Source organism: Anser anser (genome assembly GCF_964211835.1).
Source record: "Anser anser genome assembly, chromosome: 21".
Classification (NCBI taxonomy): domain Eukaryota; kingdom Metazoa; phylum Chordata; class Aves; order Anseriformes; family Anatidae; genus Anser; species Anser anser.
This window is the reverse complement of record NC_139742.1, coordinates 4,088,131-4,110,638: the sequence shown is the minus strand read 5'-3', so window position 1 is coordinate 4,110,638 and position 22,508 is coordinate 4,088,131. Positions and strand designations below refer to the sequence as shown.

The following is a 22,508-nucleotide window of genomic DNA, read 5'->3' as shown; positions in this document are numbered from 1 at the left end:
TGAAGTTCAGTGCAGACAAATGCAAGGTAATGCACTTAGGAAAGGATAATTTGAACTGCACTGGAAAAAAAAAACAGAATGCTTTTGAGAGATAATCATCTGCTGTGCACAGAGATGTAGGGAACTGAAAAGACTATAATGGGAAGAGATGGTGAGTCCTTCCTTGGGAAGCTGCTCACCACAGCTCACAGTAATCGCACTCGCCCTAACTCTTGCAGCACTGCAGCAACAGAAGAGCTCCGAGATCAGAGACTCCAGGCAAGTAAGGCTTGAATGGAGTTTGAGTCTGGCAAAGCACGGGCAGGGAGGCATGAAAGAGCAGCTCCTCGTGCACCTGCGTTGCAGCACGCCAGGGTGTTCTGGGTACCCGGCTGCGAACTCAGGGCACAGGGACTGCTCTCCCCTGAAAATGATTTAGTTCAGACCTCAGAATTACAAGGCCTTGTACAGCTCCTACATTAATCACCGCTGAACAGGACCCGTAGATGTGCTCACAGTCAGTGTCCAGGACAGGATTCTGTATTGAAGAGCTGGGTCTCTCTGCACCTGCACTGCCTTACACACCAACTCTCCTCCCCCAACAGCACAGATCCGAGACCCAGACCCCTCCTGTGTGGGGGAGACAAGCCAGGGTGGACCCGACCACCCAGACTGGTCAGCTCCAGCCAACAGCCAGCAGAACAAAAGCCAAGCAGAACCACGAGCTCTCGATGATGCCACCTAGGTCTGTTTGAGAGCAGAAGTGACTTGGCACACAACCTGTCCCGGCAAGCAGCCCCGCTGCTGCCAGCCCGTGCCCACACACCCAGAGCAGCTCCATCGCCCGGGCCCCACTCCCACACTGCAGGGCTGGGGACAGCAAGCGCTCGTCCTCGCTCCCCGTCCAATGCCTTAAACACCAAAGTCTACCCTTGCAAACTCCTTAGGAGGTCAGAAAGCAGAGATTTAGGAAATGCAGAAACTTTCAGGAGCCTGCAGGGCTTCTGGATCAGACGGAACATCAGTGCTCAGTGCTTTGCTAGCCACCCCTGCCTCCTGCAAACTCCCAGCCCTCCAGGGGAAGCAGGGACTGCAGCCCCCACGGAGATCTCCCCGGCTGGGAGCACATTTTGTGAAGTGTGGGGCCACCTGATGGCAGCAGCAGGCAGCACCACTCCAAGCGTCCCGACCGCCGCTGCTTTGCTCCATTCATCTTCAGTAATTGAACGCATGCCCTAGGGGGGTGCACTGTGCAGGGGCGAGAGGAAGGGAAGGAGAACAGTATTTGTATTTGTCTTCCCAGATTTAGTTTGTCTATCTCCAGCTATTTTGAATGTCATGGGGAGTTAATGAAGACATGTTGTGCATCTGCAATGCATGGAACAACTTCTCTCCTGTCTTAGCATATTAAATTCTTTCTTAGTTACACTAGGAGTTGCAGGGAAAGAACATAAGATAAAAGGAAAGCAGAAAGATGAGACTGTAGAAGAAAGGGAGGAAATTCCCTTTTTGAAGTTTCAGATCTCCAAGCTGCATCACACATTTTCTGGCCCCTTCTTTATCTCAGCCTTGATCAGAGATGTCAACCCTGGAAAAACTGTCACAGCCTATTCAGCAGGACACAGAAACACCCTCACAAACACCCCATTAAAAATCAGCTTGCTTCCACCCCCCACTGCAAACCCAAGTCAGGGTGAGGGCACACAACACAGGCACACCCTGGGCAGAACCTTTGCCCGTGGCGAGCGGCACATCCCCAGCTCCGGGCAGCACGTACCTGCAGCCACCAGAGCTCCCTCCAGACAAAGGCCAAGCCACACAGCAAGACCTCAGAGCTCCCACCAGCTGCAGGTACCGCTCTACAGCTGGTATTTGTAGGTGCTGATCCTGTATTACAGACAGGAAACTGAGGCAGACAGCAAGGGCAGGCTCAAATCTACCTAGGCTTTTCTACCCTCCAACCCCTGTCCCGAAACAATCCCTGGCTTAGATCTCACCCCATCATTTCCAAGAGAAGGGACAAGGCAGTGGCAGAGAAAAGCCCTTTCCCTAGGACATCCCTTCCTCTGCTCTCCCCTCTCCCAGGAGGCAGAGGCAAGAGCACAGACTTTCCTTGATCGTGGGGCTCTTCTCTTCAAAATTAAGATCTTCGCTTTCCTGGCACTTCCCATCCTCTTTCCCTGAGGCAAGATCTGGCACACCTTAGATGTTCTGGTTTGGCCTGAAGTTTTATTTAGACTGCTCCTTGCTTTGGGGATTCTCTGTTTATATCATCGGAGGGTGTTAATAAGGGCAGAATGGTTTCCAGATCCACACCAGCTGACTGGATTTCCTGAATCCACGCCATCTGTAAAAACAGAAATGTTCCCTTCTCCTTGTACACATAAATGCATTAAGGCTAAACCTCCTGGGGCAGGAGTACAGGAGAGGTTTGGACTTCTGGCCAAATGAAACCCAGCAAGCTCTGGAACGAGGTGCAGAACTACCATTTTGAACATGGAGGCACATCCAAAGGCACGCAGGATCTCATCGCTCAGTGGAGCGGACAGAAGAGTTTGACATTTTAAAAAAAGCACACTAAGGAATTTCTGGCACCTTTCTCAGACACATCTGGCACCGGCCACCCTCAGAGAGGCAGGAATATGCAAACTCAGGCCCTGGCTGGTATTACAGCACTTGCATATCCCTATCATGCAGCTTTTCCATTTCAAGCCAAGCTTCTCTGGAGCCACTCTCTCACCAGCCACACAACAGCAGTGCCCTGACCAAATGCCTCAATTACACCGAAAGGCAGCAAGGCAAGAAGGGTACTTTGGAGACAGGATGCATGGGCTGCAATGCCTGAGCATGCAATTGGCTTGCTGATAGCCCAGGGTCCATCGGCAGGCAGGTTATTCCTTGTGAACCTGACACCTGCTTGACACCAACTTTCCAGTCTGGAGTGAGCTGCAGGCACCAACCTGGGAACCGGGAATCAGACGTGGCAGCCACAGCTGCCTCTCGCCCCAGCTCATCAGGTTCATGCACAACTCGTAATTTTATCTAGGCCCTGGCACACGGAGGTGAACGCTGGGCTGTATCAACTTAATGTTTCCACTACTTGTTCTCCCCACCTAAATATTGCCCAGACTTTTCGGAAGGACGTGACAGCCAGCAGCACAGCCAAAAACTTCGTTATTCTAATACAGCAGCACAGGACTCAAGTGAGAGCAGGCTACAGCAGCAAAGCAGTGGGCTGAACGAACACCAGCAAGCAGCGCTGAAGCACAAAAACACGGGGGGGGGGGGTGTCAAGGAGCAAAGCCACCTAAATGGGACTTGCAGACACAGGGGGTGCCAGGCACACCGACCCAGGGGCTGTGAAGGAGCCCCCAAGCCACGTCGTTACACTGTGCTGTGAGCCAGCCCCACTGGATGGTACTGCAGAAGGGAAGGTCCCGTCCCGCCACTGCTCCTCACCTCCACCCCTTCACAGCCCCACTGACACCTGCACCAGCCAGCTCAGCTCCCTAACCTCAGGCTCAAGCACGTCCCGTCCCGTCACCCCAAGCTGTTTGACAAAGCCGGTCCTGGCACAAGAAGGGATGAAGACAGCAGTTGAACTGGAACAGCAGTGAGCAGCCAGCATACAACATCTAAGGAGTGCTCCAGCTCAGAGCGACTCCTCGTTGAGCAGAGGCACATGCTCACCCCATCCCTGTCCCCCAGCATCCTAAAACATGCATCTCATACAGCTACAGTAGTGCAGAGGATACACAAAACATTAGCAGTCCAATTAAGTCAGAGTTTCTTTGTTACAGCATAAAGCTACCCACACCCCACAAGCTGTGGGTGCTCCTGACACAGAAGCATCTTGCACACAGCGTCGACAGCAATCACCTAATGGACATCACTCTGCTTGCGTGTTACGGGAGGTGGAAGCAAAGCCAACAGACAGCTCTCAAGTGCACAGAGCCCACGTGTGTGCTCAGAACAAACCCAGGCACCCGCTGGGTGTTTGAGGGATTTCACTGTGTGGCAGCATAAATGCTGCAGTACTGACATGTGCAAGGTCCTCAGCCCTGGAGACACTCCGAACTGCAGCTTGGCTCCTGAAATAGCAGGACTGAGCAGCATTACTTTGGCACCTGGTTTAGCACTTAAGTATTCTCCTCAATTAAAAATAGCAACTTGCTACATCTTACTTGTAGCATCAAACTAAGTTCCACAACTTCAACCCATATTCTATAGCTTCCAGAAGACTGGGTTCATAAGTAAGAGTGAGTTCACAAAGGCAGCTATTTCAAATTCCAATGCAATAGATGAACTTCATTATAACTGTATATTCTACCTTCATTAACAGAAAATCTGACAAAGCAGTTGGACTTCAAGGACTCTGAAATCCATGATGTAACTAAAGGCAGTAAATCTGAGAATTCAGTGCAGTTTTCTGCTCTGTATTTTGTGTTCCTTATAAAGGGCCTTGGAAGACCGTAAGTAATGAACTACATTCAATAGCAATGGACCATCTAATCCCCAAATCCTCCCTCCAACAATAGCCAAGAACAAGTATTTTCATTTTCAGCTTCTTTATGCTTTAGCCAGCCTCCCAAAAGTCACTTTATATGGTTTATGGTTTAATTGAAGTTTAAGTATTCCCTTCTGGGGTTTGCTTTTTAAAGAAGCCTCCAATCTACTAGCTTCACTGCATGTGTAAAAAGCTTCCTCGCCCCGTTCTTATGCTAAGCAGCTTACTACCAATTGCAGTATTGTGACTTCAGCACCGTCTCAGTCTCACAATACCATTTACTTAGGTGATCACACAAGTAACTGCTGTGATGGCAGAAGCGATGATCACTTTTCTACCCATTAAAGTATTTCATTGCTTCACACCATTCATTTCTTTAAAATAATTAAGGGCACAAAAGAGGGGAGTGAGCCTCTTTAGATCCCACAAGTAAAGGCATCTTCCAGCTCTTCCATGAACCCTTCCAAGGAGGGATCCCTCACAGCACATACAGACACATGACAGTGATCTGATACAGATTATATTCCCAGCTCAGCCTTTCACGTGTCACATAGCTCAGCAAGCTTGTTGAGCTCTTTAATGGCTGTCTTATATGCAGCACCAAGCACAACAGGCATTTATGTTATATTAAGCTCACTAGATGATATCCTAACAAAAATAATGTGTTCCAGCCCTGTACAAACTGGAGGGATCAGAAGAGAACTGCAGTGGAGAGCACTACAGAGCTAGCTATCAGCTCTAACTTCTCTCCCTTCCCCTTAAAACCCATCGACAGACTCTCAGAATAAAGTAAGCCATTTGCTGAATCTCCCTTATCTTATTGTACATCAATTTGCTGAAACATTCATGGGATCACTACGCATTTCATTTACCCTTAAGGCCAACCCCTCTGCTTATTAAATTAAGAAGATGAATGAGAGATTTGCTCTCTTGCTAGCAGCCCAGGGGATTCATTAGTCAAGTAAATGATTGCACTTGCCTCAAGTTATGCTACTGCAATGTTTGCAATGTGTCTTCTGATCTCAGCTCCCCATGCACTTTTTGGAAACAAGGTTGGCTTTCAGACAGGTCACATTTAATTCCACTTATTTGACTTCAGCAAATGGAAATAAGGGCCTAAAACTCGCTATCTTCTTCCCTTCCTTCACTCAGCCCTCCAAATGTTTCACAGAACAGACACACAAGGGGAATCAAGAGCTCCAAAGTAAGCTACCAATATTCATCCCATTTGTCTGTATCAAGTGCAATTAACGTTTTAGCATTGACAAAGTGCGGATTTGGGTACACAGTGACACAATGCAGTAACAGAACCACAGCAGGCAGAAGGGAGCATTTCCACCCAGCATGTTAGACCATTAATTAAGCACAGAGTTAACAGTTAACAAGCCCCCTTTGCCATTCAGAGAAGAGCTAACTCTGAGCACCTGCATCCACAGGACATCAGCATTTCAACTCATGGTATTGGGAAAGCAGGAAGAAAAAAAGCACTTCAGAAAAAGGCCAAATCTCACACCACAGTTAAATTGCATCAAAGTGTGAAGGGGAAGAGGGACTGGACCCAAATAAACTCCAGGGAATAGATGGCCCTGACTTTGTTGGACTGTACCACGAAAAGCAAGCTCAGGGTGAACAAGGCTTTCTCGCACAGCTGGGTAAGCACTTTAACAGCTTGATAAGCAGCTGATGGAAGAGATACCCTCTGGTGAGCTACACGAAGATAAGCAAATGGAATATCAAGACTCACATTTCTGCACATCTTCATTTACAGGTTGTGCTGTCTTGTGTGCCAACTACTGGGAACAGCCTTCTGTCTTTGACATTAGAGAAACATTACAGCAGAAGGCAGTTTCAGGGTAACAGAAATGCAGCGAAGCATACTCCATTTTATAGGAATGACAATAGCAAGAGCCAGGGTACCTGTCACTCCACACAACTCAAAGATGCCCAGGTGACCCTGTGCCATGCTACAAAGCTGCACAAGCCAGAGGCATCAGGCACTGGGAAAACTGCCCAGTTCTTGAAGGTTTCCCAGCAAATCTGTAACCAGAAATGAAAGACTTCGGGGCTGCTCTCTTCCCAGCACTGCACCTAAGAAAAGCACCAGGCAAACACTCAGAAAGGCACATTCCCAGGAAATGCGTTGCTGCTGCAGTAGAAGGGATGCTCACCACAGCCAGGAAAAGGAGAAGAGAAGAATGTGTGTACCACACAGATGTACAGGGCAGCAGGCAAAAGGCATGGACAGGCCTAATGGCAATGAAAAGGGAATTAAGATATCTGAGCTAACACCACAGCCCTCCCTCCCCTTGCCCATGTGTTTATTTACTTCCCAGATCTGCAACAACTTTCTCACCTGACCTTCATCAAGTCACTTATCCTGTGTCTATAAATAGAGTAACAAAGCAATTCTGCTGCATGTGCAGAGCATAAAGGTTTTAGCCAGGACTGATTTCACTTAATTAACACATCCAGTGCTTGCACAGCAAAAGGCACAATATGAGGGTCCTGGTGTAAAGTACAGAACAACAGCAAAGCTCGTTTCTGCTTTGTCACTAATTTCACATGAAATTTTGTTCAAACTGGGGCCAGTCCAACAGCTACTAGTTAAGTAAAACCACATACCACACCCAGGATGCAGAATAACCTCTGAGCAGCAGGTGCCATGGATGGCTGCAAACCTCCATTTCCTCTGCCTCTGCTTGCTTCAAAGCCAGTCACAAATCCTACTCCCCAATTTCTCTGGTGGTTGCATTAGCTGCTAAGAGCTCGGGCACCCCCACCCTGAAAAGGCTCCTAACCATACGCAGGTGGATCTGCAGGACAGGAGACACAAGATGGGAACTACCCAGCCTGTGCAGGGTTAGGATGCAGTATCCCTAAAAAGCTAACTGTGCTCTCACAAACCACAAAGCTGTCCCCAAACCTACTTCTCATTCTAGTTTCCCACTACACAAAGCTAACAGACACCTCCAAGCACAGCAAAAGCCCCGGCAACAGCAGCTGGAAGAAGAGCTGAAGAACTTCTGCTGCCAGCCCAGCCACACTCCGGCCCCAAGAGAAGAAACACCCGGGTAGGTCAGTGGGGGGCCGGGCGAAGGGCACATGGAGGCCTCCAGCCGCCCCCAGCCCCTTCAGGAGCCCCTGGGGATCCAGCAGCTCGTGGCTCCCCGCGCACCTCCATCTCCAACCCCCCTCAGCCTTCCCCAAGCCACACAACCGCGAGGAGCTGCCGCCACCTAGCGGGCCCCGCCGCCCGCAGCGCGGAGGAGCGGGGCGAGGGGCCGAGGCCCGGCCGCGGGAGGCAGCGCCCGGCCCCGCAGCCCCCCGGGGCCCTACCTCGAGCTCCCCGCGCTGCCCGGCCTCCAGCCTCGTCAGGGGCCCGCTCCCGAGGAAAATCCCCAGTCCCCACCCAGCACAGCAGGAGCACCCTGGGGCCAAGTCCCACGCTGGGCCGAGCGCCTGCTCCTCACCTCCTCGTGCCCCACACGGAGAAACCTGAGTGAGGGCCAAGCCTGCCCTTAAATACTTACTGGGCCCACCTGGGCCCGCCCCATGGCCCTTCTGATGTAACAAGAATTGGACTCGATGAGCCTTGTGGGTCCCTTCCAACTTGAGCTGTTCGGTGATTCTAAGAGGAACCTAAATGCCAGGGTTGTATGGGGCACTCCTGGATGTGTGGTTATCCCTGCTGAAGGGAGGGACAAAATGAAAGAAGAGTCAGGTCTGTACAGGGAAATACAGGGGAAAGGTCAAGGTCAGGTGCCATCCGAAAAATGGATGAAAATAAAAGGAGGCTGCTCTTGATAGTAGGATCCTGAGAGAGCTATGTAGATGCAGACAGTGGAGGAAAAGTCAAAGACAGAAGATATAAATGTGCATAAATATGTTACTTCTACAGAAGTACTTATGTGTTATTTCAAACAAGTCTGTGTCTGCAGTTTTGTACAGAGTACATTTGCAAGGGCTCTTCTGTGTGCCTCTGCATGAAATCTGCACGGCATGGGCTTATTCAAAAGGCTCTTGAGATTACTTTCTTATCCTGAGTGCATGGAAGGGATTTGTTCCAGGTACAGAGCATTAGCTACAAGTCTCAAAATTCAGTAGCTAATATCACTAGGAATCAAAGTACTTTTAACAGGACTAATGTTAGTAATTTTAGGGTGTCTTCTGAGGAGAGACATAGAAGGAACTACAAGGATTTAGACTAAAGTCTCCTCTGCAGCTAGTGGAAAATTACAAGAAATCTTCCATTATGTTGTGTTTAATGTCTGCAGTGCAATGCTTTGAACATGCCAGGACATCACCGGGCTCACAGCACCCAGTCAGACAATCGCTTCTCTTACTGCAACTCAGTTGGGGCGCATTCAGGGAGTGAAGGAGATCTGCAGATTGTGAGGTTGCTCTGCCGTGGCTCACACGTCCCTCCTGGGACATTGATACTGGCTGACAGAGGTGGTTTTGCTGCAGGCATCAGTGCAATATTGCAGTGCAAGGAGGTTCTTTTGCCTTGGCGTCATCTCTGTGACGGAGTTTTGGAAGCAGTGACAGCAATGCCACTGGGTATAGTATTTCAAGAGTGGCCCTGATAGTACCAGGTGTGAAGCCAACTTCAGGCTTGTGTTGTGGTGGTCTGACACAGCAAAGGGACACCCTGGTGCAAGGCCACTGCAGACAGCGAAGTTATGAGTAAAAGGAGTGAGGTTGCTCCAGGAGTTACATGGCTGCAATGATGTGCATTGTGTCCTGAGACTGAAGCTTGTTTTGTGAGATAAAACCCACAAGCTGGCAGACTTTTCCCTGGGGTTGCATCCTACCTCCCTCTCACACCCCGCTGAAGGGTGAGTGCTAACAGAAACTGTCCATGTGCTATTAGCCAGGCAACAATTTTGTGATGACAGTCAGACACTGAGAACAGCACTTGAAGACAATTCCTGATTCCTCCAAAAAGGAAAAGCAACCTAGGCCTGCTGTAACCCAGTGTACAGCAACAGCAGTTGCATACTTCTCCCTAATTCAGGTTGCCTTGTGAGCCTCAGGTGAGCTGTAACCAGATCACACACACATCTTTACTCCAGTTGCTCTCAGAGTCTTCCAGTATATTGCCAGCTGGCTAATGTGAAAGCCCAGCAAGGAGGGGAATGCTCAAATTGCCATCTTGCCTGGGGACTTGGTTTTGGAGGCTGATGCCACCTTGGTTCTCCAAATTGTCCTTGGAGTTCCCTCTCCTCACAGCTCTCCAAGCTCTGCCCGATGTGCCCTCGAGCTGTCTGCTCTGTTTTTGATAGGCAATCTGTACAGTCGAAAAGGTTGATCACACTGCTGTAATTAAGATGATGTCAGTTTGGATGAAATGACTTTGCTCATTTGCATGCCTGTTACAATCATCATCTCCGCTATGACAGCATTTGCCTCTGAAGCTAATGGAAAATCTCTGTTAATGCTGAGCTGTCCTGGAAGGGGTGGGAAATCAGGTTCCCACAACGGAGGCAGCGGTAGGGGTTTATGGAGCGTGCCATCTTGCCAACACTGGCATGTCCTCACGTGGGCAAAAGCAGGAGGAAAGTATGCAATGAGCTTCAGGCAGCACCTGAAGGCAGCAGAAAGAGGTCAAAGCCTTTCCCTGCATCCTGAAAGTGATGCAGGGTTCGTGCTCCCTGAGGACCCACAGCAGGGCTGTTCGCATAAAAGCTGTCTTCTGCTTCTCAAAGACAAACACGTGGTTGGTGTTTGTTTGCACAGCATGCACCATGATGTGGCTCTCGTGTACAAAGTCAAGAGCCAAGCAGCAGCACTGCAAGGGGGAGAGGGGTGAAATATCCTTCTGACCTTGTGCTCTGGACGACAAATACACCATCTCTGCTATAATCTGAATGCAAACATCTAAAGCAATTGCTGCCAGTGCACCAGGCTGGGAGGGTGGCAGAGGGGGAACTGAATTAATGTGAGTGGGTTGAACTGAGTGTCAGGCATAATAGGGCCATGTAACAGAAAAAAAGTCAGTGGTTTGTAATGTTCAGCAGAATAAAATCATAATACATTACAGATGCTATTATATATAGCCTCTATCTGCTTTTTATATAAATGTCTAGTTACTGATATTTTGGAGAGATGCTGGACTCAGCACGTATGGGCTTTTGCAATTTCCGGCTCCAACACAGTTCAGCAAGCAAGTAAAAGGAATATTTCTGGCAAAAATACAGCCATCTCCTTGGTCTGTTGATCCCTTTCTGTTGCAGTTGTCTTCCTCGATAAGAACTGAAAAGCTTCCTGAAGCTTTCAAGTTTATGTGTAGCTCCTCATGCAACCCTGAACCTATTTTGGAATAATATCCACGTTTATAGCTCCTGTCACAGAAAGAATAACCATGATTTCCTCTTCAGTAATACACTGATGTTTAAACTGAGCCTTTGGTTTCATGTTGTATGTGTGAGAGTAGTGTCTCTCTGGTAGGCATGTCACTGCTCCCCAGACCTGTAATCATCCAGTGCATGTACACAGCATCACTGATATCTGACATGGATACAGAAACAAAACCTCTCTGCCTGCCTGCAGGCTTTTTTCCTGTGTTGAGAGTTGAGCTACTGGTGACTGTTGTGAAATGTCAATGAAAGGATAGGACTGGAGAGCTGTACTGGTCCTGGGGATTTTGAGAGCTCTCATCCAGTCTCACCAGTAAAGCCGGACTGACCGAGACTGCACAAACGTCTGTCCAGATTTCCATCACACATGATGGACTCACATGAAAAGTGAATACAATAAATAAAGGAAAAAAAATACTTTGCATTTTGTTTTGCTTTGCTTTAGGGTAAAAACCTGGCAGGCTTCCATTATCTGAGCACTATTATTCATTATTAGGCGAAGGCTTTGTTTGTATCTAAGAGCTGGTCCTTGAAAACAGCTCACCCTGAGCAGCACAGAGCAACATCTCCAGCTCCAGCACATAGTGCTTGGGGCTTAATCCCAGCTTCAAGCCCCATGGTGAGAGTTTACTACATTACCATGAGATTTTATTTTACTGTACCTATTTATTAGAAGATGAGAACCCAGCTCTCAGTCTGGATCACTAGGGCAGGTGCATTCTTACCCAGATACAAACTCCATACCTGAGGACTGTGTGGCACGTGTCTGACGCAGACACAGTGACCTCCCATCCTCTGAGCCCTGAATTCAGACTCTGGTGGGTGAGGAATGAAAATGGGTTTGTGTCTGTGCTTTGTCGTACAGCACAGGAGAACCACTTTGGTCTCCCCAGGCGATATCACCAATCATCAACTTGGCCAAGGAGTGTGGCACAGAGGGGTACGGGTGCTGCAGAGGTTTGCAGTGGGATTAGGCAGGGTGCCAGCATGTCACCGGCACTGCGTGAGTGGGGCTGGAGAAACAGAGGACACCTGGTGCATGGCTGGGTGGATGGATACTAGCACATATTTTTATGCCATCCCTTATTTTCACAAGCTCAATAACACGCACAAACATAATGAGGGAAAATGAGCACTCTTGCCTTTGGGAGAACGGGTTAGTGTGCTGCACTGTGCATCTCACATTCCTTCTTCATCCATCTTTTTCCATTTTCATCCCTAAAGTCAGTACACACACACTGGTACTTGCTTATCTACTTCCAATTGCCACCTGGAGCGCCCCCTTGTAAAATGACTTTTTTAGGAAAGACACAGTGCTGTGCAATGTCCAGAAGGTGGCAAGCTTTCAATGCATATTGCTCTGTGCTTCCACTCGTTTCTCCAAAGCAGAGGCAAGCCAGGATTATGGGAACCTTATTTGCTCATGGGCTGAAAGACTGTGTCCAAGTATGTGTGTATGAGACAGGGAGACATGCCCGTGACTAATCGGCAGTGTCAGTGAGAAAGGAAACAATGTCCTGCTACAGACAGTCACAGATAACGGGCAACTCAGCCTGTTATCCTCCAGGGCAAGGCACTGGGAGACAATAGCCAGAGAGACTTGGGCTGCAGCATTTTCCCAGGCTTTCTGAACACACTGAGTTTGCAACAGCATCGTGCTCTAAGAGGTGAGTCAAATCCATCTCTATCAAAAGAAAGCAAAACCCAGATGGTCTTGAGAAAGTCATGTTCTCCCTCCGCAGACAGGCATACACGCTTTAACTTCCTCCATCCATCCTGTTTAGTGAAGGCTGTGTTTAGTCACACGGACGCGTCCCTGCAGAATGACAGCAGAAATTATGTTTCTGGGCATATGCAGCACTAAAACAGGCAATCGTGTGTTGTCCACATATAGCTGGGTGCCCAACTACCCCGTTTTGTTTTACAGAGGACCTACTCTAGTCATCCTAATGATCGATGCGTTGTGGCTCTGGAGGGGGAGGTCAGGCAGCAAGCTTTGTGAGCAGCTGGACCACTGACCTGCCAGGCTGCCTACATCAACTAGGGCAGCTGCTCCTCCTGCTCTTTGTCTGTTTAGGCTTTAAACTCCTTGGTTCAGGCACTGTCTCCTACTATGTCCTTGCTTGTCACAGAGCCTGTGACATTCTGGTTCAGTTTCAAGGTTCTGAACATTACTGGCAAGCCAGAGGGTCCTGGGATGGCAGCAGAGCTTCGTGGCAGGTTGCCATCTCCCCAGAGCCATGCCGGTGCCATCTCCTAGATGAAGTCCTCCCCTGCAATGACTGAATGTGCTGCTCGGAAGAAAATCTTCAGAGCCATTTTTCAGGCTTTCCTGACACTGCAACACCAAAGGCAAAGGAGAGGAGATGAAAAAAAATCATTTTTTTTTTTTTTTTCCAGACAAGCTTAAGTTTGGAATACGTGAAGCTAAAAAAAAAAGAAAAAAAAAAAACAAAAAAAGCAAATAACCTCAGTTACCCAGGTGACAGCAAGTAACACAGGGGCTGTTATTGCTGCTTGGGTCAGGTGTTAACTATGATTTCGGATCAGCTTACAACAAAGCCTTGGCACTTGCTCTGTTGCTCTTACCTAGTGAATGCAACTTTCAGGGTAGACAGTTAGCAAGAGTAAGACAAGCATGACAGCATCCCTCCTCCAGCTCAGCTGGCACTGCAGCAAAATAAATTTCCCCTGAGTACCCGGATCACGTAGGTGTGATGTTGTTTCAGGGCTTTTATAGATTCAACCATTTTTTTTGGCCATTTACAAGAAACACATGGAGTACAGCTCTGATCACCTCAAACATCTTCAAAAAGCACCATGACAAGAATCCCTTTTATGCATCCCTGCTTCCTACATCACCCAAAATGAGGAATAAAATGATATCTCCCTCTCTCTTCTGCCTCTAACCTAGTACAGATCACTGGTGACTTCACCAAGTACAGAAATGGAGGTGGAGATGCTCAGAGACGTTATTACAGCCTTTATGGGTATTTGGGGGTGCATAACTACGTACAATACAAGATTAATAAAACCTACAGCCCGGTCTGTCATTCCCTTTACAAAGCCCTTCCTGCAGCCACAGAATTCATTTTTTTTAGATCTTCATCTTTTCTGTAAAACTTTGCCCCTCACTAATTTCTATGAAATCTCTCCTAGCTGGAATATGTATTTAAATGCACTATTTGAAAGATTAGCAGGGCAGTCCAGAAGGAATAGCTGCAGAAGGGCAATGAATTACCCTTCAAATTACCATGAAAAAAAAACCTTGAAGCCAGCATGGACGCCTTTGTAGGGCAACTTTCACCAGAGCTGCTTCCAACAATCCCTTCCTGAGAGCACTGTTAATCATGGCAGCGTCAGTCTTCCGTTAATTGTGTCAAACAGTGGTAAAGCAGACCACCTCCTACTCAAGAGCTCTTCTTTGTGAAGAAATCTCTCCCAGTTTTCAGGGTGTGGACGAGGCACTTGGGAGCAGCCCTGACACCCCTTCAGCAGCTCACACATTTCCTCCTGTGCCTGGAGGGCTTTGAACTCCTCTTACTGCTACACAAAAGCATGAGACACAGGGAATAGGACCACTGGGGGTGCTCTCTAGTCTAGGGCAGGTGCTCTTCTACCTGTAACCAGTAGCAGGAGGTGGGAAGGAGCTGGGCTGGTGGGACTCTGGCCTCCCATCACTTGAGAGTCTGCACTTTCATCTGTTATTTGGTCTGTCTCTCTGCCTGGGGAAATGAACTCGGAGCTTTTTCCTAATAAATACACAACTGATCCAAGTACCATCATCAATTGCTGACAGACTCATCAGGGACATTAGCAGATGGGATTGCACTCAGAATTAATTGTCCTCACTGAGATAGCAGTCCATCCAAACCATCTGAGGGAAGTCAGCACTGCCTATTTATAGAGAATGAAAAATGTCAACAGACCCAGACAGGGAACTCTGAATATGTGGCTTAAATGTAGCCGCTCAAAGATGTCTGGGAAAGCCCAGGTATCTATGCCTTCTCTGCATCAACATTTGTCCAGGCCCAAGGGTGCTAGCCAGCTCTCCAGGACTTCTGCAAAAGAAGTCAGGGTAGAGCAGTAGCTCAGACCAGTCTGTGAGTACCTGGGAATCCTAAAGGAATGCCCACAGTGCCTGTTCGGATCGACAGCAGCGTTTGTGCCAGGGGAGATCAGCACTCTGTGCTTACTGTACTCACTCTATTTAGATTAATCACGCTGATTCTGTCTGGAAGTCCCAGTGGGAATTAATTAGTGACCTCACTGCCTTGTCCCTTTGGTTACGGAGATCCAGGGCACTCACATCTGGTTTCCATGCTTCAGCCAAGAGGCAAGTGGGAACTTCCCTGTTCAAAGAACAAGAGGATTTAGTTTAAATGCCAACACCTTACCACAAACCGGGATTACTGTCAACTGCACTTACTGCACATTGCTGGGCCCAGATCCATAGGAATTTAGGGACTGAGAGGCCAAGTCCAGACAACCTCTGTTATGAGTAAAGGAAAGGCCCTATGTCTCTTGGGCATGAAAATTTCTGACAGACATTAACCTTAAACTTGGAATTCTGTTCAAAATGGGTTTAAATCCATTTCATCTGATATACAACTATTTGCTAGTCTAAAAATTGTATCCAGTAACTGAAATTAATTTCTGGAGTGCTCTGGATTTTATAGACTAAAAACAATGACTTCATGGTAAAGCAGTATTAGGTATTAGATTCCTGCACGAAGTATTACACGATGCCATTTTTGCAATTTCCTCCTTGCTTGATCATGATAACATAGTCCCCCAGGCACTGGAAAGCCAGAGAATATATGCCAAGTGGAGGAGAGGGAAAAGTGAGAGTTGCCAGTAAGACAAAACACAATGAGGGAAACAGTGTTTGGGTGACCGCTATGTGATAGGGAACATTTTGTCTCCTTTCTTCATCAGTCGTTCATAGTGGCGAAGAGATAATAGTTTTGAAAAGCTTGGAAGCAATTCTTAGAGCTGCTTTGAACCAGCTTCCAAGCGGAGCTTTGCTTGTCTTGTAAACCCCTTCCTCTCTAAAATTTTAAATTCAATAGCAATGACAACAGAAAAATAAGTACCTCCAACTAACCTTCATCATTCAAAAAGTGGACAGAAAGCAGGAAGCATGGCAGTGTGGATTCTATTTAGGTTTAACCCTTTTTCTGCCAACAGTGAAATGCACCGAGGGATTCTACACTCATTTCTGCTCTGACTTGGTGTGACTGATAGTGGTACCAATTTATTCTTTTGCAATGAGGCTACTCGGAAGAAAGAACTAAACCAAAAGCCGAGTGACACAACAGTGCAAGATGTTGACTAGCATTTTTTCTTTCAACTGTTTACAGAGGTAATATGCTCAAGGAAATTACAGCTGGTTAAAATGCAAAATTCCTGTCTATGAGGAAATTTACGCATGGCTCTAGCACACTTCACAGAAGAAAAGGAGCAGTCACTGCCCTGCAGAGTACAGGCTTAATGCACATGCATTTCAAAGCAGCTAACTGGAAATACGTTTGGGGCTGGTGCAGTGTTTTTGCATAATCGTTTATACCAACCCAGTTAGCTGCTGGCATTTCATGGTGCTGCAAAGATACCTTTGGTGAATGCAGATTTATCTGCCATGAAACAATCTTTAACAGCTGTTAGAAGCACTGTCGTTTATTAGCTGCATGACTCCATAACGCAATAAAATTACAACCTCCATTTTAAAAAAAAAATCCTCTTGATGAAAGATGCACCATAGAAAATGAAACCAGAGAGACTACAGTTCTGTGCCTTGTACTGTTACAAGAAAATGAAGAATCACAAGGCAAATTCTTTCTATATAGCTCCCAGAAGGCATGTCTGTAATACAGAGAAGGCCAGGTATCCTTCTGCCTAGCGGGCAAGATCTCCAAAACCATCTTACAATTCTAACTGCCCAGGTAAAGCCAGTTATGTATCCAGGTGTTTGAGAGGTTCGCTGAGAAATGAGAGGCCTCCAACTCACTCATTTTTAAAGATCTTTTGTACTGTTAAATTATCTCTCCCTGATTCATTTCGGTGTTTCAGAACAAAAGATGTTGAAAAGAAACTGAATGTTGTGGGAGAGTACCAGAACCAAAGTCAGCCCCCCTGTGGATAGCTACCATTAATAATCACCGAGAAGAAGAACCAAGGGGGCAGGAGATTAGAACTCATGCTAAAAGCCAAGAGATGGGTGTCTTCTGAGCCCCTGAGGAGAACTGTCAGGGGATCCAAGCCTGCAAGCTGGTTCTCCCTAACTCCGATGAAAACCTCCAGCTTGTTTGTTGTTTTGGTACTTCCATCATATTTATCTACAATCTCAGAAAATCTCCAGGTCACCTTGAGATTTTAGATGCATCCAAACTACAATTAGCAAATGCAGCCTAAGGTTGATCCATGATGCTCAGTCCCAGCATATCACAGTTTCAAAAGATGATTTTCATCCTGTTGAGGGCAGTTTCCCACAGGAAAATTACAGAGGATACTCTGCTTCTTTTTGCAGCAGCTTCCCAACTTCAAGTTTCCCAGTGGTCTGGGTTTCTGACAGGGAGACGAGGATTAAAAAAAAGAAAAGACCATGCTGAGGAACAGCTGCTGGTGGACTGGAAGATAACATATTTGAATGCTCTCACCCACTGACACGAATGCGTACATGGAATATGCTACAGCATGGAGCACGCTTACACTTGATCCTCAAGAAAGTTCCAAGGCTTAGCTGAAGTTCTAGTAAACAAGATGGAGAGAAGGCACATGAGGATTTAAAAACAGGCTCAGACTTGAAGTGACAGTGTAAATTTATACTCTGTTTTCATTCCCTCGGGCTAGTGTATTTTTCTGCATTACTTCCTACTATGCAAGTGAGCAGGTACCTCTGTGCAATGGCACATGTTGGAAGAGGCTTGACTGAATCAGTGGTATGAGAAACTTGCTGGGGATGAGCACATAGCCAAGGGTCAGCATATTCCTAAATCATTAATAAAAGCTTTCCAATTAATCTGCCTCTGCACATGCAGTGATTCAGGCCTGAATGACTCTGGGGAACTCGGAGGGTGAATCACACTTATTCTTTGTTTTCTCTCATTTCTCTTTCAGTGAATCCTCCTGAGAAGGTGTCAGCTCTCCTTCACCTCTGATGGGCCTTTTTGCTGCTCCTGTTGACTGCAGAGGAACTTCAGCAATTCAATTTAACAGGATGGAAAAACTTACTATTTGCAAATATTTATTCAGCTTTGTGATATTATCACAATAATGAGGATGGTTTGAAAGGTTGAGAAAGGTTTTTAAGGTTAAGAAAGGTTTCTGGGCTTGAAACCAAGTTTACATCAAGTAAAGAAATCATTGCTACCTGAACTGGCTCTTGGTTCTTCCCCACCACGGTCTGCCCTGGTGACCGTCCCTGGGGATGCTGCTGAATGGCCTCCCAGAACTTACACCAGCTCCCCTTAGCAGTTCAGAGCCATACACCTCATGTGGCATTAAGTCCATGGAAGAATATTGTATTTTACAGCCACAGGCAACCAACATTATTCCTTGGTTGATACATACAAATTACCTCCTGCGTGGAGAAAACATTAACTTTCAGCTTTATTAGCAAATACACTGAGGAACAGAGATGTTTTCCCAAAGTTTGTCTAATGCATTGTCCACAGAGTAGATGGAGTAAAGATGCTATAGTAATAACAGAAAAATCTGGAATGAAAAAGAAGGCCAGAGAGCCAAATAATAAGCTAGATACCATGTGGAGTGAGAGATGTCAAAAACAAAACTGAGAGTTCCTGCCTTTTTGAGTGTAAAGGGAATTGAGGGTTGGATTTGAATGCCAGGATCTCTGGTACAATTTTGGTTCCTGGTCCCATGAGGTGAAATTGTAGTCATCTGAAATTTTTGGAAGCTGTGGGCGCGGCACTCACCAGGAGCCGGTTCCCAACCAGGGAAATGTGCTCACAGTGTACAGAGTCCAAAAAAGTACACGGCCTGGCATTTCTTTCAGCCTTCATTAGGAATGGAAAAACACCATTTTAATTTGTGAATATAAACAGTTAATGATTTTTCCTTCCACTCTGCGATGTCTATCATTAGCAATTCAGATCTTTAGAGAATTAAAAAAAGTGAACTATTTTGCATTTATATTTAACTGACACACACTGGCAATCTGTAATCAGGAACTCGATATAAAATTATGGAGGGGTTACTTTTTAATCTCACCTCCTGCCTACACACTATTTGAATAAATAAGAGCACCAGAGGGATTTTTTTTTAATTAACTGTTAATCCAAAAGTGCACACTGATAAAATCTTAAAAATGACCAATATTAGTGTTTGGCATTCCTAAAGTGAACACTGCCTTAGTCCAGTCTCAATCCAGCCTTAATCTACATTGTTTTAAGAGTGGGTCTTTAAACTGTGCAATTCTATATCCAAAGACAATAACACAGAGCTTATCCTTTACATCGCATTGAAGAAAAGAAATCCTACAGAAACAAAATGCTAAGCAAGAGCATCTTTTTTCTTTTTTTCAAATGACTGATAAACCTGGTAAGGAGAAGTGGAGGGAACAGCATTACATCCAGCAGCAGTTCAGAGCCAACACAGGGCAAAGAACAGAGAACTTCAGACTTGCTCTTGACGGGACTATCCCCACAGCTTGGGGGCTCATTACACAAAGAGGAATTTGTGTGTGTGCTTTAAAGAAGCACATGAGAAAAAATGTCATTGCCTACTCAGGCTCTGGCTGCAGAAATCCTTTCTTTGAACGCAGCCACTTTTAAAGTAAATCAGGAACTATTATAGCAATGTCACATCCAAGTTTAAGAAAGATATGTAACTGCTGGAGTAAATTGCTACTTTACAGGCAATTTATATAGTTTCAATAAAAGTTACAGGGATTGGGGATGCTGGTGTTGAGGGATTTGGCTTCAATCCTTTACCATGAGCACGATGATTTATGTGGACACCAGGCAAACTTTACAATGAGACTGGCTTGGAAGCTGAAATGGTGGAGGGCAACTACTAAAGCTAAAGCAAGCTTCCCACAGCAATGAGGGCTTTACTTGGAGGAATTCCATGAGAAAGCAAAGCGTGGCGAGATCACATCCCAAGCTGAACTGATAGAGGCGAGGGAATCCTTCTACAGCTGGAGGCTGATCTATACATATAAATATGTGAAGTCACAGCTTCCATTAAAGTCTATCCATCACAAGCATCTTGGCATGTGATAACTCCTCTCAGTCTGAGTGATTCATAGAAATGACCCCGTTTTCACCAGCAAGGGAGTTTGTGCGAGATCTTAGCATGGAAACTGGCAACACCAAGAGTTTAGCAGAGAGATGGAAATAATGTACCAAGTAGAAAAAAATGTGGGGGAGGATGTGTGCACAAAACAGTTTGGGAGTTTAGGAAAATATCCAGCCTCCCACTAAGTTGCTATGGGGTAATTAATGAAATGTTTCATTCTCTCCAACTTTTCTTCCAACTTCTTCCTCCCCAGGGGCAGGAGCTATCATCAAAGAACGTTTTCATTTGGCTTAGTAGGTTAATAATGATGGATGGTTTAAAAGGAGCAGGCTTGGAACCCATCTCACCTCTTGCTATGAAAATTAATCAGACTACAGTTGTCCAAAATGTAGGTGGAAAGGAACACAAAGCTTCTTTGGTGTCAGCTGGAATACCAGTAAACAATACCGCTCAGTAGAAACATTACAGATAGTAGATAAACTGGGAGCTGATGATGTACTCATCTGCTTCTATTTTACTTGGCTTCGCTGTGTTTTGTGAGCTGATAGATCACCTGCCAGTCTGCTCACACCGTGACACTCCAGCTAGCAGACTATTCAGTTTGAAGCAAGAAACGGGAAGATCAGTTGGAAGAAGTCCAAAGAAAAGCAAGAGGAATTATCAGAGCTCTAGAAAATGTGGCCTGTGATGAAAGATTAAAAGACTTGGTTTATTTAAGTCTGGAGTGGAAAGGCTAAGGAAAGACATGATAACAGTGCTCAAGTATGTGGAAGGTAATTGCAAAAAGAAAAGGAATAAAATATTTACTGAATCTATTGTGATAAGGGCAATAAGTCATAAGTTTAAAGTGCAGCTGAGGAAATTTTGATGAGACTGTAGGGAGTGCACAGGAATAGCTAAGCTGCTGAATAATTTGTGGAGGGAAGCTGTGGATTTCCCAGTGCTGCAGGCTTCTGAGAGCAGGCAGGTCACCCTGCTGTCTGCAGGCAGTAGTTTAGGTATTGGAGACACGGTCTTGAGTCACAGGGGCTGGCGAAACAATTTCTTGTGGTCCCGTTCAGACTTTTTCTACGATCTGTGATAAAAATTTCTTCCATCACTCCAAGTGAAGAATACAGGAAAAGCAAACTCGTTAGCAAGAGTTGATGTGGAAAAAACAACTAGATACTTAAAGTCCTAGGGATAGCAATCCCCAGAATGTCTTAATAAAATCATATTTTGTACTGGAGACTGCAACTTAACCATCAGATAAAACAAGTGAAGGGTTATTTGTAGCATGACTAGAGACTGGGGCTAAGGGAAAATTAATGTTCCACTCATTCATTTTGAAAATATTCTCATTAGTAATTGACCCATTTATACTTAGAGGAAAACAGAATGTTCAAATTCCTGGCAGCAAAGCACTTCCCTAGTTGCAGATAAATATTGATATTGGCTTTAAGTCAGTTTACAAAAAGAAATTAAAAGAAAACAACAGCTCCAGTGATGCCTGTCAGGCCTTGAAGCATCGTTTGAGAAAATGTTTGGTGAGCGTCATTCTGCAGGACACTAAGTCAAAAGTATTCACTGTTATTATTCTGATTAGAGGCATTCAGGAGAAGGACCCTGCGGAGCTGGGCTGCTCCTGCTGGCAGTCCTCAGCCCCTTGCCCGTCACAAGGAGTACAGCATTTGTGCAAACTCACAAGTATGCATTTTCAGCCTAGTTCACCAGGGCTGCACTCTGTGAGTGCTTACATCTTCAGGACTGATACTTGCGCTTTGCCAGGGCATTTGGTGGAAATCGAGGGTATAAATACAGGGCCAAATGTGGAGAAAATGCCTGAGAGGAATAAGGGGATCAACACCTATGCTATAAATACCTTCCTGCAGTCCCTCGGTCGGAGCACTCCAGATCCAGTCACACAACATCTGTGTCCTAATGCACCATCTCAGGGAGCTTAATGGTGTGAAATGGTATGGAGATGCCTGGAAAGAAATAGTGAATCGTAATAGTTTCCTTCATTTGTGCTTAGACATCTGTGGCTTGGCTTATATGGGTTTGGACCTCAGACTGTGATTATGCTTGCAGGCAAGACGGTGGGCTGAGCCTGAGTAAGGTTTACATGGGTACTTGATCTTTTATATCTCCTCCCTCACCCATAACCTAGTTAGCAGCTTTTCAGAAGCCAGTTTCTTCCAGCAAGCTGTATAGTAAACAGTCCTTCCAGCACACAATGTTCCTCTTCTCTACCGGAAAATAAATAATAACAAATTCTACTACTATTACTACCACTAATAATAATAATAATAATTCTTATGCATTGTAATTTCTCTTCCCAGAGCAACTTCTGTCCAATTTCTGACTCTGTCCTACAGCTGGGTGTTTGTTTCATTTAATCACTTTTTCACTGAACTCTAACCTTC

The 22,508-nt window shown here is 46.1% G+C and overlaps 1 protein-coding gene and 1 long non-coding RNA gene across 3 annotated transcripts in view; both read right to left on the bottom strand.

Moving 5' to 3' along the window:
• The window catches only part of PAPPA (pappalysin 1), a 361,421-nt gene extending 353,426 nt beyond the window's left edge, over positions 1-7,995 (bottom strand). For both annotated transcript variants that reach the window (XM_083807365.1, XM_083807367.1), the window contains exon 1: positions 7,823-7,995. The gene's annotated coding sequence lies outside the window, so the exon portion shown is untranslated. The remainder of the gene's footprint in view (positions 1-7,822) is intronic.
• A 7,244-nt stretch (positions 7,996-15,239) lies between these two features.
• Positions 15,240-22,508, bottom strand: part of LOC310884887 — a 72,572-nt gene continuing 65,303 nt past the window's right edge. The window contains exons 8-9 of the long non-coding RNA XR_014574444.1: positions 21,965-22,070; positions 15,240-21,178 (exon numbers count right to left, since the gene is read on the bottom strand). This is a non-coding gene — a long non-coding RNA (uncharacterized lncRNA). The remainder of the gene's footprint in view (positions 21,179-21,964; positions 22,071-22,508) is intronic.